Consider the following 16,152-nt stretch of genomic DNA (forward strand, 5'->3'; position numbering starts at 1 on the left):
TAGTGGGAATGTTCAGCGAGGCTTTACATAAACTAGATAAACCGTTTAGGGCATGGTATTTTAAATATTAGATACAATTTATCATTATTTTTCATATGACTATAAGACTCTTTCATATGTGTATATGTAGGATAGGGACATTCCACCCGAGGGGTCACAAAATGTGGTGAAACCCGAGGCTTGCCGAGGGTTTTACCACATTTTGTGATCCCGAGGGTGGAATATCCCTATCCTACATACACACATAATGAAAGAGTCTTTTTCTCTCATATCATTACCGAATTTCTGGCGAAAGTGTCCCTCAGCCATCCATTTTCTTCAATTTTTTAATTTCTTTATTTGACGTTTTTACTAAATATACTTGTGATATTCTGAAAGATCATACCCTATTTTTGGCAAACAATGTTTGCACACAAATTTCATTCATTTTGTGGTTAAGTGATGAGCGAATGAACAATTCGCCGATAAAAATTACCGTAACTTGACCGACTTTTACGTGGCCGTGATCAAATTGTCAACATCCGAGAAAAATAAGTTCTATCAACAATACTGAAAGCCAACGCTGAAATGAGTTTCCCAACTTCACATATAATTTGATTTGCACCTCGACATATTTAATCATTTCACAGAACACACTGTACTTTTAAATGTCAAGTCAAATTTTTTTTTATAAAATACTACGTCACTGCATGACGTCACGACTGTCATTGGAATTCCATTCATAGTTCAATGAGAGTGATGTCGATCTCGATCGCCATGACGCGGCGATGTTTCGTGGCTGGTAATTTTAAATTCACTGTGATTTTGGCAACTTCGTGTGTGAACCAGCGAACAGTGACTCTATACTTTTCTGTGACATAGGATTATATGTGTTTAACCGGTTGTCTTGATGGAATGACGAAGGCAGGTCAGTCGATAGGCTAACGATGATCATATTGAAAGGCTAGGATGGCAGTTAGTTTTCATGGTTACTCTTCACAAATATAGACTCTGAGTTACAATTGAAATAAATATTTTTTATATGAACATCGAGGGGTGTCATTTTTACCGAATGTTCGTTCATTTAAGAGCCAATTCCCAACTTCCAAATACACAGGTTACTGAGTAGGCCTAACAGTTACTGACAGTACCGTAGAGTAAACAAATTCCAGGGCCCCCTGCTGACGCAAACGGAACCATTTCATAGGTTGTGACGTTTGACATTTTCTTTTTTATATTTTTTTATGTATGGCTTTTATTTTACTTCCTGTCATTGCCAGGTGATTGTGTGTGTTTACATGTTTTTAATGACAAATGACAAATCTGTCGGGTAGGCAAGTCTGTATTGTACTGTAACTGTTACAACAGGCCTGTAGGCGTAGTCTAACTGTTTGTTACAGTAACGGAGTTATATGTTCGCTCAGATGAAATGTCTAATCGTTTAACCGTGTAGCCCTATTGATTTACTGCTGATATGATATATATTTATCTAAGAATGTATGTATTTTTATAGTTAAGTCCAACGTTTCAAAACCGACACCGACGATAAGGACTGTCGGATGTGAACACAAGCAGACGACGTTGTGAGAGTTGTCCCCCTTGAACGCAGATTAATCCGCGCGCGTGAAATGCTATGTAAGATAGATTTATCTTACATAGCTATCTTACATGGGCAAACTCTATCCAACATGGCGAGATATGAGAGAAATAGAGAGGAAAATGTCAGAAACATTAACCTACTTTTAAGGTAAATATAGATATTAGCTTTAATATAACTTCAGTATTATCGTAGCAATTATTCAACATTGTTTTGATGAAATGGGTTTTTTTTTTGTTTTTGTTTTCTTCATTTTTATTGACTCCTGATAGGGAATGATGATCACTTTATATTTGTTATGTATTTTAATATATTTCTACACTGTTGTATTAACTGACATTTACCCTGAAAAATTGTGTTGTACTTCCATACTGTAATATGTTTCTCCAGGAATGTCTACATAGCTCGGACATTAACCCTGACAGAATGTGTTGTACTTCCATACTGTAATATGTTTCTCCAGGAATGTCTACATAAACTCAGACATTACCCTGACAGAATGTGTTGTACTTCCATACTGTAATATGTTTCTCCAGGAATGTCTACATAGCTCGGACATTAACCCTGACAGAATGTGTTGTACTTCCATACTGTAATATGTTTCTCCAGGAATGTCTACATAGCTCGGACATTAACCCTTACAGAATGTGTTGTACTTCCATACTGTAATATGTTTCTCCGGGAATTTTTTTCATAAACTCGGACATTAACCTTGACAGAATGTGTTGTACTTCCATACTGTAACATATGTTTCTCCAGGAATGTCTACATCAACTCAGACATTAACCCTGACAGAATGTGTTGTACTTCCATACTGTAATATGTTTCTCACGGAATGTCTGCATAAACTCAGACATTAACCCTGGTAGAATGTATTGTATACTATGTTAAGTTTTGACAAATGTTTTCTTGAAGTCAAATAACTCTTAGTGTAATGTTTAAATTTTGTTATGTTTCTAGATATATAATTCGTATTTAGAGTTGTCTATGAAGCAGTTATTGAACTATGTACACATTGATAGTTTTGTTAAAGAACTGACAGGTTAATAAATGTATGAAGAATTTGACGTGTTCCGTTGTTAATAAAATGTTAAAGAAATCTTACCTTCAAAGCCTCCATTAATATTTTCAAATGACGACTGTACGTATCCACAATCCGTATGAAATGGCCATCTGATGATAGATTGCTGGCCAAATCCCTCAATAATTCTTGAAGGATCTAATTCTCAGAAATTAACATAATACCCTTTTTTCAATTTTCGTTGTACCTTCTCCTTGGTTCTCACATATGTTTAAACATTTTGGGACTGGTTAGAATCCAATATGGCTGACAGGTGCCATCTTGGATTTTGAGAGTTAAAGTTTGTCTCCATTGAAAAATGTGGAACCGTATAAATTGTCTAATGTGAGCATTTTCTCAGTGTTTTTTTTTTGTCAGTTTTACTCCAAGAAGGTAAAGTGTAACTCCAGAGGGACTACTTTACCAAATATCAGCACCCTAGTACAATTATAAAGTGATGTGGTAATAGCTTTCAACACTTGCACAAAAAAATTGTAAGAATCTTTCTTTTTCCCCCAAAAAATCTTTCCGTTTAGATCCGGCAAGGGATAGTTATTAACCCCCACAAGGACCCTAATACCATAGATTACTATTATTATTTCTTTATTTCCTCGAAATTGTAGAGTGACAAAAACAAATATTTATGAAATACTGTAGTTAAATACAAAATCATTACAATGCATGAGACGCCTGAGGTTTCCAGCGGTTGGAGAGCCCTACCAGCAAAGTCCTATCACAGGCATTAATTAACACGCACGAAGGGGTGATATAATAATAATAATTAATAATTAATTGATAAATCAATTAAACAGTTATCAATTCGGCAAACACTTTTAGCAGGAACACTCCCCTCAATCTAGCATCATTACCATTAATTATCTATACGCAGCCAGTTATGTTTCAGATCAAGTCCATAGGTGATTTCCCTTCCCCAATAATGTTTCATGCTAAATATTGTTGTAATCAATTAAGGCATTAATGAGGAGTAGCATTTTAAAGCAATATTTATAAGTGCTCCTTTATGATCGTCTATATATATATAGACCGATAGCTAGCTTATAGATTAGTAATATATTATTTTTTTTGTATGAATACCTTTATATGTGTAGTATTTATATATTAAACATATTGCAGTATAAATACATAATTTTATGTATAGTTCCAGTATGAAAATAGTGATCTACATGTATGTAGATTTCCAGTTTTAGATTCATATTATGATAATTGATAATAATTACTCTTTGTTATCACATTTATGTACGTGTATCGTTTCATATTTCCGATACAGATATGTGATAATCTTGCATTATTTTAGCTTTAAACAGTGTTCTCTTCATAAATTAAATGTATCGATCCATATAATTTCGGATGTAATTCAGACTTTATTGATACATTTATTTCATAGGTTGCATAGATTCTATACGATTATTTAAATGTATATTTGTAAACGCTATATTATCATTATTGTTATGGTGATATTTTTCATTTTATTCTGAATAAATGTCAAGAACTGGGTCCTTAGTGTTTTTTTCTTATTCTTCCACGAACTATGTACTGAAGGCCACGTGGTCAATATTTGAAGTTTTTGCTTTTGTTAGAGTTACCTCCCTTCGTACACACGTTACACTTTCAGAACGGAGAACGTAAATCAGCACTAATCAGGTTGGCGAAGAATCTTTTAAGTGTCATAATTAATGTTGCCATGCATTTATCTCGACATTTAAGGGTGTTTGGGTAGGTATATGGTGTTTTTAGGTGGTTTTTGAGTGTTTGAGTGTATTTTTTGTATAAATCGTCGCGCCACCCGTGGTTGTAAAATCTCATTAACTTCTCCAGTTACCATGTTTACAACTGTCAGAACTGTATACACAAACAAACTGGCATTTAATGTAGATTAAATAATGAAAATTTTGGTACAGATACAAAGACTTTTTATGCAGATTTATGAGAGGAAATTTTCACTAGTCAGTGACATGGAGTAGCTAGGCCTGATCTGAAAACTACTAGCCCCGGGCGTTGGTCTAGACTCTAGTGGAATTGTACACCCTGTGTGAATCGACCTTGGGTAATTACTGAATATGACGTCACTATATATATCAGTTTGACCATGCGCTAAATAGCCTCGTTCGGGCGAATATTTACTTCCTCGATCGAGTCAAACTCGGGGTCTGGAGAAAATGCCAAAACGAAAGAAACCACGAAAGTTCTCAAGTATAATCCAAACTCAACAGGTAATCATGAAATTACGTCAATTATATTTTTTGTAAAAGTACCTCACATATACTTGTATGGGTCTGTTGTAATCTTGGCGACAAATATTAGCCAAGACAGACACACACCAGTAACAATTTAGCAATAGGAAAGGTTCATGATTTGCAGTTTTATAAGTTCATGATTTTATGTATCTAGATCTAGAGCTTTGCTTACTTATGCATTGGCGCGAATCCTTGGCAGTATATTCATGTTATTGTAAATTCTAGTACATTAGAACAATGAAAAATCAGTGTAGTTTGTAAAATCAGAAGCGAAAGTAGACACTAGGGTATTTCCGATGAGTCATTAGGCCTACCACGGGACATACCCGTTCAAAGCCGCATCACTTCTAAATGTTAACCGTATAGCATTGCGCCGAAAAACGGCTTCGATTTTAAACAATCAGAAATTATGCAATTGTGAATAATTTGACGATATCTACAAACGTATATTAAATAAAAAATAAAGCCAAATTAGTGCAAAACCATTGTATGTGTTTGCTATTATAATGACATGAGGGACTATATTAAATTATTAATCCTTCTGGAAGTTTCGGCTGTTCCGGTATTTGAACCTGATGACGTCAGTGATAGGGGAAAATTTAAACGCTACAGAAAATAAAAAAAATTATGAATGTAAATATGAGCAATGAACTGTTACCAAATAATGGTAGTAGACTCTATACACTAACGGGCGACATTCTATTTATCTGTCACCCAAATTGTATTCATATCGACTGTTTACTACCATTTGGTAACAGTTCAATACTTAATTCTTTACATACCTGTTGAAAATGGACCCCGTTGAATAGTGAACCACATAAAAGTATTTAACTTTTAATCGACGACCCAAATAATGACCTTTTGTATAACTTATCACTGTTATAAGATATGCATATGAAATGTATATACGACATTGGTCCACACTAATTAATAATTTGACCTGTGACCTTTGGTGACCCATATAATGACCTTTGGTAAGTATTTAAGTTGTAATATGGTATGCATATGAAATGTATATGATATTGATTGACATTGATTAATAATTTTACTTTTGACCTTTGCTATAATTATAACTCATCACTGTTATTAGATGTTCATATGACATGTACACCATATGGATTGACATTGATCATGATAACCAATTTAACCTTTCAACTTTGATGACCCAGATAATGACCTTTTGTATAATTTGTCACTGTTATAAGATATCCATATGAAATGTTTACAACATTGGTCCACATTAATAAAGAATTTGACCTGTGACCTTTGGTAACCCATATAATGACCTTTGGTATATAATCAAACTGTAATATGATATGCATATGAAATTAATACGATATTGATCGATATTTATTACCTTTGACTTTGGTGACCCGTATGATGACATTCGGTATAACTTATGACTGATATCAGTTATGCATATTTGTAACATGTGCACGATATTGATCGACATTGATTGACGATGTGACCTAGTGACCTTTGGTATATCTTCAAACTAAATCTATTCATTATAGAGTCTATTATATTTATGATATTAAACAACCCTTGGGTTCTCTTATAGTATTTGATTTCATACAGTGGAATTTGCTTACATGCATATTATTTTTAGCTCACCTGCCAGAAAGGCAAGCGAGCTAATGCTGTGATGCTCAGTCCGTCTGTTCGTCAAAAACATACAAAGCAAAAGAACATTAATACTAATAATATGGACAAAATGTACATATTATATGATTATAGATTTTTGAGTTAAGATATATTAATAGTCACATTAAGTGTTTGGCACTAAAAATAACAAGGTCTTGGTTTTTCTAAATTTCATTTGTTTTGAACGGATTGTGTTAGTAGTAGTCCTAGCAGATATCAAAAGTTCTGGTGGTATCCTCTTCCACTGCATTTGGTGGCTACATCTGTCCATAAATTTACAGAAGTACACGCAGCATTCCTTGTCACAGTAAAATTTTGATAATGATGTGGGGCAGTTGCAAGGTACTGACCGTAGGTCGGTAGTTTTTCTCCGGGTACTCCTGTTTTCCTCCACCTCCAAAACCTGGCACGTAGACTGCAGGCCGTTAAACAAAAACAAACTAAACCTTAACAATAATCTAAACCCCAAAAAAGATGGCTGACATGAAGTCATCTTGGATTTTGACAATTCAAGTTTGTTATCGCTATTTCTTGAAAAGAACTACTTTCTTAAACTACTGGTTATAGCTTCCCCTGGTCCCTAGCTGCGTAACTTTTTGATTAGGAAAGTAAATTAAAATGGCTGATAGGTGGCCATCTTGGAGTTTGATCATTTGTAAGTTTGTTAAAGCGATTTCTTGAAAAGTATTAGAGGAATATTTCCACAAAGAATGTGTTATTTAGTAATGTTATTCACTCTTTTATATGTTTGAAGTCATCAGCTCATTACGCTTGCTACCTGCAAGGGGAGGTAACTCGTACACACTCTAGTTGATGACACATTAGAAAGTCATCTCAAGCTCTTGGGTTGATAATTATATATTACATGGCCCTCAACCGTCGATTACTGTTTTTAGTCTCAAATTTTCCAATTGGCAATTGATAAGTGAATTCTCTGATTGAAAATAGAATACTTCTGATCTGATTGGTTCTGACGTCATTTTCAAGAAATAGGCCTGCAAAAATGGCCATGCTTTTTAGATTGCTTATGAGGGAACCTAATGTTAGCTTGTTTCCATAATAGATTCCGATAGCAAGAGAGGTAAATGCATGGTTTAGATTTGTTGATAATGAAATTCCTGTACACCATATTGATTGACATTGATCATGATAACCAATTTAACCTTTCAACTTTGATGACCCAGATAATGACCTTTTGTTTAATTTGTCACTGTTATAAGATATCCATATGAAATGTTTACAACATTGGTCCACATTAATAAAGAATTTGACCTGTGACCTTTGGTGACCCATATCAGAGACCTATATACTAGGGATTTGCAACAAGCTCTTTGGCTTACCAAACGTCACCGCGGAGCGGAAGTTCGGGTAATTTATCCCATAGTGCATTGCTGCTCCTACTGTTTAGACGCCATATTGATGGTACGCCTGAAACACGGTCAGCTTTATGACAGCTCATAGAAGACTATTGTCCGATAACAAATCACGGGAATCAAACGTAAGTGCAATTATTTTTATGTAAACTGATGTTTCAAACGTATTCCGTCGTACTTTATGTTCGGAAGACTGCACATGTGACCGTTCTTTTCACGGCGATTACCACGCTGGTTAGCTTATGTCTGGTGTTAAAGACGATGCAACATGGTTTTAGTTTACTTGTTAAACTCCTTTTTTATTTATTGACCAATTTCAAAATGGTTTTCAAATAATTGTTGCTCGATAGTTACTGTATCGCGTTTAGTCAAATTTGTTGTGTAATTCATTGTAAATATATTGTTATTACCCAGTGAAAATAAGTAAACAAAACAAATTATGGTTATACTGTGAATGGCTGGTGTTAAGGACAGTGCTACATGGTTTCAGTTTATATAATTAACTCCTTTTTTATTTATTGACCAATTTCAAAATGGTTTTCAAATAATTGTTGCTCGATAGTTTCTGTATCGTGTTTAGTCAAATTTGTTGTGTAATTCATTGTGAATATTTAGTTATTGCCCAGTGAAAATAAGTAAACAAAACAAATTATGGTTATACTGTGAATGGCTGGTGTTAAGGACAGTGCTACATGGTTTCAGTTTATATAATTAACTCCTTTTTTATTTATTGACCAATTTCAAAATGGTTTTCAAATAATTGTTGCTCGATAGTTACTGTATCGCGTTTAGTCAAATTTGTTGTGTAATTCATTGTGAATATTTAGTTATTGCCCAGTGAAAATAAGAAGACAAAACAAATTATGGTTATACTGTGAATGGCTGGTGTTAAGGACAGTGCTGCATGGTTTCAGTTTATATAATTAACTCCTTTTTTATTTATTGACCAATTTCAAAATGGTTTTCAAATAATTGTTGCTCGATAGTTACTGTATCGCGTTTAGTCAAATTTGTTGTGTAATTCATTGTCTTTAATATCATATTTATAATTAGATTAGTGATTTGATAGCTATAATCTGTAGAATTTTATATAGTATAATCATGACTTCTGTTAACATTGATCTCATGAATAATAAAGCCATTATTGAAAGAAATGCATTAATTGAAACTAATTGAAAAAAGCATAAATCAGTCTAATGTAAATTAAATTAAATATTATACTTTTTGTAAATTATTTAGTGTTTCAAAACAGATATTTGATACAGAATTGCAGGGATTGATCGAGGAATGAGTGTGTTGGAATATAATAGCTATGATATCTTTTGCACTTAGCAAAACATTAAATACTGCGGTATATATTTTATTGTATTGTGTGGGAAATTAATAAAATCAAAAGGTTTTATATATATTTTTGCCCCATTATGCCCCCCCCCCCAACCTTTGGGGCATTGATCACACCTCACCTTTGATAAAAACATTAACACCTGGTCATGGGGCATCTCCTAATAAACTCAAAGGGGGGTCCATTCTGAATATATGTAGAGTATATACCTGTATGTACCTGTACTTCTGGGTCTACAGAAAAAAATATTGTCATGGTGATCACCTGGGCTCCCCCACTCCATCCAAACCATAGGGACATTGGCCACACCTTTATTACCTTTGAGATATACATGAATCAACAGGTGTGTCTCATTGTCAACACCTGTCCTGAGGCTGGCCATGTCCATCTCCCCAAAATACTAGAGTTCACTAAAGGCATGCTGTGCAGTATACAATCTAAATATTTACCTGTACTCTGGAAGACAAAAATCCCTCAGGTGTGTCCTCATTCCCTAATTAAACTTAAATGGGTCCATTCATATTTAGATATATATGTTTTTAGGTTAATTTTGAATTTACGAATCTGTTTAATCAACATTTGGGGCATATGAATTTACTGCAGGGTATTTGAAATTTGAATGTTTCAAATTTAAATCTTATAGAAGCTTCTCTGCCTATTCTATACCATAATGTATCAATACTTATTAAACTTGATTTTTTTTTCAGAAAGCCAAAGAAGAAAAGATCTACCATTGGTACATGACCTAAGCACTATCAAAGTTTTCAATACTAAATAATAAAATATTATCAATCATCAAACATGACAGTGGTTTTTTTTTCATTTTACTTAAGACCTTTGCTATAGCATTTCTCTAATAAACAAGAAATATCTCCAAAAAAAGATAAAAGGCATAGTTTTAATGCTGGTTTTTATACTGTAAAACTGCTGGTGAAATAAATCAACGAATCACTGGTCTAGTGGTTGGTGCAGATGAGCTCTAAGGCCTATTGGTATATAAGATATATAACATTAAACAACTACAGATGTGTACAGGAGAGTGTTACATACATGTACATGAAAACTGTTCAATATAAAATTATCTACACTAATAAATTTTGTCTTTTGCAAGCCAAGTATAGATATCAACCTAAATTTGACAACTCTCTAACATTATTAACATATCATAGTTGGATTAATTTAAAAAACAGAATGTCTTTTGTAGTAATATTGTTTTATACATTTTACCCTCAGACCTGTATATAATGGACATATCAAAATAAAATGAAACTCATCCTCAATGTCACACAAATCACAATTGTTACAGGTTCTATTTCTTTGGGTAATATTATTATGTCTACCTATTTCTATATTTAATTTGTGTGAGGATGCTCCACATACATTTATATTTAGTTTCTATAGGTTTGAAACTGTACACAGTGGCTATCTATCAGATATCGATATATAATCTACCTTTCGACAAACTAGATATATGTTAACATGTTTTGTTTTGTAACATCGGTCAATATCTGCTCAATGCTTTTAAAAGCATAGTCTACTGGTGAATTAGAATAAAACATGTACTCAATACCTAAAGCGGCTAATTCATTCTTAATGTCACATATCCACATGTCATTCTCATTTACCATCTCATCAAGACATGTTTTCAATACCAGATTATCCGACTGTTTCACCAATATTTGAACACTCTTAATTTTCTCATAATAGTTAATGGTAATCTACCCAATTCACAAATAAACGAAGTTATTGCAAGTTGATTTAGGCACCTTATTAAGTTAAGTATTTTTTTACAGAATTTCTTATGTACGCTTTCGACATCCGGTGCTTTATGAAATCCCCATATTTCCAATGCATAACGTAAAATACTATTTACATACGAATCAAAAATAGAACAATAAGTTTCTACATTCAAGCAATGATTTCTAAGAGAAGTTGTCAGAGAAAATAAAGCTTTTCTGCCTTGTTCTGCAAAATGTTTTTGTGTTTTGTAAAACTTCCCATTGTAGTTGAACAGCATACCCAAGTATTTAAAACTGTCAACAATTTCTATATTGTCATTATTATTCATTATTATATTTCCCTGGCTCATTATTTCTTATTTGTCCACAATTTCTAAACACCATGATTTTAGTTATATCAACATTGACCTCCAGATTCCATTTTATGGTATATGCATATAAAGAATCCAACATAATTTGTAAATCTTCTGGGCAGTTAACAAATAAAGCCATGTCGTCGGTATACATTAGCAAGAAAAGATCAAGCATCTGTAATTCAATACTTGGACAGTTGTCATAAATAAAGTGTATTTAGATACAAAGAAAATAACACAGGTGATTATATTTCCCCTTGTAAGAGTCCGGTATAATTAGGGAAGCACTGACTGAAGTCAGTATCACTATCGAAAATATAAGAATCGTCGTCAGTATATTTCTCTATACATCTAAATTTAGATCATCGTCTAATGGCAGAAAATCGGACGACATTTTCCATATGTTCTATATGAATCTTTAACGGAAAAATGGTGCTTTTTTCGGTTAGACACTACTTAAATATCGTTGTTCACATCTGTCGATATACATTACAGTGCATAGGTATAACTATCGCCAGTGTGAAGTTATCTCGGCCAAACGCGGTGACACATGTGCACAGACAGTCATCGCCATCTCTTGGCACGGCACATGTCACTAATATAAACAACTCCGATATCCACCTATTGCGCAGCCGCAGCGCTTGGTCTCGCTAGATCTCGTGCTAAATATACCTCCGGTTATGAGAACAATAGGTGAGCTCGTGACTCTGCGAGAAAAGCGGTTGTTGCGAATCCCTAGTATATAGGTCTCTGCCCATATAATGACCTTTGGTATATAATCAAACTGTAATATGATATGCATATGAAATTAATACGATATTGATCTTTGTTATCACATTTATGTACGTGTATCGTTGTCATATTTCAGAAACAGATATTTGATAATCTTGCATTATTTTAGCTTTAAACAGTGTTCTCTTCATAAATTAAATGTATCGAACCATATAATTTCGGATGTAATTCAGACTTTATTGATACATTTATTTCATAGGTTGCATAGATTCTATACGATTATTTAAATGTATATTTGTAAACGCTTCATTATCATTATTGTTATGGTGATATTTTTCATTTTATTCTGAATAAATGTCAAGAACTGGGTCCTTAGTGTTTCTTTCTTATTCTTACACAAATTATGTACTGAAGGCCACGTGGTCAATATTTGATGCTTTTGTTAGAGTTACCTCCCTTCGTACACGCGTTACACTTTCAGAACGGAGAACGTAAATCAGCACTAATCAGGTTGGCGAAGAATCTTTTAAGTGTCATAATTAATGTTGCCATGCATTTATCTCGACATTTAAGGGTGTTTTGGGTAGGTATATGGTGTTTTTAGGTGGTTTTTGAGTGTTTGAGTGTATTTTTTGTGTAAATCGTCGCGCCACCCGTGGTTGTAAAATCTCATTAACTTCTCCAGTTACCATGTTTACAACTGTCAGAACTGTATAGACAAACAAACTGGCATTTAATGTAGATTAAATAATGAAAATTTTGGTACAGATACAAAGACTTTTTATGCAGATTTATGAGAGGAAATTTTCACTAGTCAGTGACATGGAGTAGCTAGGCCTGACCTGAAAACTACTAGCCCCGGGCGTTGGTCTAGACTCTAGTGGAATTGTACACCCCTGTGTGAATCGACCTTGGGTAATTACTGAAGATGACGTCACTATATATATCAGTTTGACCATGCGCTAAATAGCCTCGTTCGGGCGAATATTTACTTCCTCGATCGAGTCAAACTCGGGGTCTGGAGAAAATGCCAAAACGAAAGAAACCACGAAAGTTCTCAAGTATAATCCAAACTCAACAGGTAATCATGAAATTACGTCAATTATATTTTTTGTAAAAGTACCTCACATATACTTGTATGGGTCTGTTGTAATCTTGGCGACAAATATTAGCCAAGACAGACACACACCAGTAACAATTTAGCAACAGGAAAGGTTCATGATTTGCAGTTTTATAAGTTCATGATTTTATGTATCTAGATCTAGAGCTTTGCTTACTTATGCATTAGCGCGAATCCTTGGCAGTATATTCATGTTATTGTAAATTCTAGTACATTAGAACAATGAAAAATCAGTGTAGTTTGTAAAATCAGAAGCGAAAGTAGACACTAGGGTATTTCCGATGAGTCATTAGGCCTACCACGGGACATACCCGTTCAAAGCCGCATCACTTCTAAATGTTAACCGTATAGCATTGCGCCGAAAAACGGCTTCGATTTTAAACAATCAGAAATTATGCAATTGTGAATAATTTGACGATATCTACAAACGTATATTAAATAAAAAATAAAGCCAAATTAGTGCAAAACCATTGTATGTGTTTGCTATTATAATGACATGAGGGACTATATTAAATTATTAATCCTTCTGGAAGTTTCGGCTGTTCCGGTATTTGAACCTGATGACGTCAGTGATAGGGGAAAATTTAAACGCTACAGAAAATTAAAAAATTATGAATGTAAATATGAGCAATGAACTGTTACCAAATAATGGTAGTAGACTCTATACACTAACGGGCGACATTCTATTTATCTGTCACCCAAATTGTATTCATATCGACTGTTTACTACCATTTGGTAACAGTTCAATACTTAATTCTTTACATACCTGTTGAAAATGGACCCCGTTGAATAGTGAACCACATAAAAGTATTTAGCTTTTAATCGACGACCCAAATAATGACCTTTTGTATAACTTATCACTGTTATAAGATATGCATATGAAATGTATATACGACATTGGTCCACACTAATTAATAATTTGACCTGTGACCTTTGGTGACCCATATAATGACCTTTGGTAAGTATTTAAGCTGTAATATGGTATGCATATGAAATGTATATGATATTGATTGACATTGATTAATAATTTTACTTTTGACCTTTGCTATAATTATAACTCATCACTGTTATTAGATGTTCATATGACATGTACACCATATTGATTGACATTGATCATGATAACCAATTTAACCTTTCAACTTTGATGACCCAGATAATGACCTTTTGTATAATTTGTCACTGTTATAAGATATCCATATGAAATGTTTACAACATTGGTCCACATTAATAAATAATTTGACCTGTGACCTTTGGTGACCCATATAATGAACTTTGGTATATAATCAAACTGTAATATGATATGCATATGAAATTAATACGATATTGATCTTTGTTATCACATTTATGTACGTGTATCGTTGTCATATTTCAGATACAGATATTTGATAATCTTGCATTATTTTAGCTTTAAACAGTGTTCTCTTCATAAATTAAATGTATCGATCCATATAATTTCGGATGTAATTCAGACTTTATTGATACATTTATTTCATAGGTTGCATAGATTCTATACGATTATTTAAATATATATTTGTAAACGCTTCATTATCATTATTGTTATGGTGATATTTTTCATTTTATTCTGAATAAATGTCAAGAACTGGGTCCTTAGTGTTTCTTTCCTATTCTTCCACAAACTTATGTACTGAAGGCCACGTGGTCAATATTTGAAGCTTTTGTTAGAGTTACCTCCCTTCGTACACACGTTACACTTTCAGAACGGAGAACGTAAATCAGCACTAATCAGGTTGGCGAAGAATCTTTTAAGTGTCATAATTAATGTTGCCATGCATTTATCTCGACATTTAAGTGTGTTTTGGGTAGGTATATGGTGTTTTTAGGTGGTTTTTGAGTGTTTGAGTGTATTTTTTGTATAAATCGTCGCGCCACCCGTGGTTGTAAAATCTCATTAACTTCTCCAGTTACCATGTTTACAACTGTCAGAACTGTATACACAAACAAACTGGCATTTAATGTAGATTAAATAATGAAAATTTTGGTACAGATACAAAGACTTTTTATGCAGATTTATGAGAGGAAATTTTCACTAGTCAGTGACATGGAGTAGCTAGGCCTGACCTGAAAACTACTAGCCCCGGGCGTTGGTCTAGACTCTAGTGGAATTGTACACCCCTGTGTGAATCAAATCGACCTTGGGTAATTACTGAATATGACGTCACTATATATATCAGTTTGACCATGCGCTAAATAGCCTCGTTCGGGCGAATATTTACTTCCTCGATCGAGTCAAACTCGGGGTCTGGAGAAAATGCCAAAACTGAAAGAAACCACGAAAGTTCTCAGTATAATCCAGACTCAACAGGTAATCATGAAATTACGTCAATTATATTTTTTGTAGCAACAGGAAAGGTTCATGATTTGCAGTTTTATAAGTTCATGATTTTATGGATCTAGACTCCTTATTTTAATGAATGAATGACATTGTTGAAGATATTTAAAATTGAATTTATAATTGTTATGAACACAAAAAAATATAAATTTTCATAAGTGTCAACTTTGTACTTTGTTAACAGTCACCATTCTGGTTTGTTTCTGTCTAGTAAATTATTGGGAGTTTTGTAAAATATAAACATACCCAATTTCTCTATTGTTTCAGATAATAGCTTAAAGTGCTGTGCCATGACCGTCTCATTTGACATTCTTGTCCTTCCACCATCGACTAGTTGGGGACTCTTCATCGATAATCTTGGATGCCGTGATAGAAAAGACCTAAACCATTTATTGGACGGACCGTTTCCTGATCCTGACAGTTGTCTGCCGCTTTTGGACACAATACCTCTGACAAATGATTTTATTACTTTCCGTGTTAAAGGCATAGCTCTGGCCTGACAGTATACTATATATGCCACTAATTGCTCCTCCTCTACTTTGCTTAACACCCGGACTGGATGGCCTTTCAATAATCCTTTTTGATGACGGGATATGGTCATGCGATTT

At 33.7% G+C, this 16,152-nt stretch overlaps 1 long non-coding RNA gene across 1 annotated transcript; it reads left to right on the top strand.

The window, feature by feature from the left end:
• Window positions 1–4,714: 4,714 nt before the first annotated feature.
• On the top strand, window positions 4,715–16,146 carry LOC117318534. Its single transcript, XR_004530388.1, has 3 exons — window positions 4,715–4,867; window positions 12,864–13,155; window positions 15,812–16,146. It is a non-coding gene; the product is annotated as an uncharacterized LOC117318534 (long non-coding RNA).
• The last annotated feature ends 6 nt before the right edge of the window (window positions 16,147–16,152 follow it).

This window comes from Pecten maximus, unplaced genomic scaffold (assembly GCF_902652985.1).
Source record: "Pecten maximus unplaced genomic scaffold, xPecMax1.1, whole genome shotgun sequence".
In the NCBI taxonomy this organism is placed as follows: Eukaryota; Metazoa; Mollusca; class Bivalvia; order Pectinida; family Pectinidae; genus Pecten; species Pecten maximus.